Here is a 591-nt window from a genome sequence, read left to right on the forward strand (position 1 = left end):
CCCCCCCCCCCGTTTGTATTCACACACCAGCCACTGACTCCTCATGTTTCACCACATTTACTCTGTAGAGTTTATAATGATGAATCCTGAAGCTCCGTCTGTCCCCCTCCACCTGTCATCACATGACCTGTCCCCCTCCACCTGTCATCACATGACCTGTCTTCATATCATTCCCAAACTGTATTTATTGGGATGACTCTTGTTACAAACTGTTATATGGTTCATAAAGAAAATGGTATGTTATAAATAAAACATTAAATCCTTCAGTTCTGGCTGAAAACTGTTGTTCCAAATGTTTCAGACTCAGTCAGAGGAGGTGCTGCCTTCACTGTCTCCACAGTGTTAACATCTGACAACATCACACTGACAACATGGAGGAGGAAACATGCCTCTGGTTAATTAGCAGCAACACTCTCTAGATCAGGGGTCCCCAAACTTTTTCCTGTGAGGGCCACATAACTTTTCCCTTCTCTGATGGGGGGCCGGGTTCAGTTTGTAACAGAAAAAGTGTGACGATCGCAGGGGTGCCTAAACGTAAAGATTTATTGTTTTCCAGAAAGCCACACATAACCAAATAACCCTTTCCAGGTT

The 591-nt window shown here is 44.2% G+C and overlaps 1 protein-coding gene across 2 annotated transcripts in view; it reads left to right on the plus strand.

The window, feature by feature from the left end:
* cnn3a (calponin 3, acidic a) overlaps nt 1–591 on the plus strand; it is a 21,278-nt gene that overhangs the window by 16,448 nt on the left and 4,239 nt on the right. The gene's annotated exons all lie outside the window — the stretch shown is intronic.

Source organism: Seriola lalandi, unplaced genomic scaffold (genome assembly GCF_002814215.2).
Source record: "Seriola lalandi dorsalis isolate HSWRI2012SDOR001 ecotype SW California unplaced genomic scaffold, Sedor1 jcf7180002054648, whole genome shotgun sequence".
Lineage (NCBI taxonomy): Eukaryota > Metazoa > Chordata > Actinopteri > Carangiformes > Carangidae > Seriola > Seriola lalandi.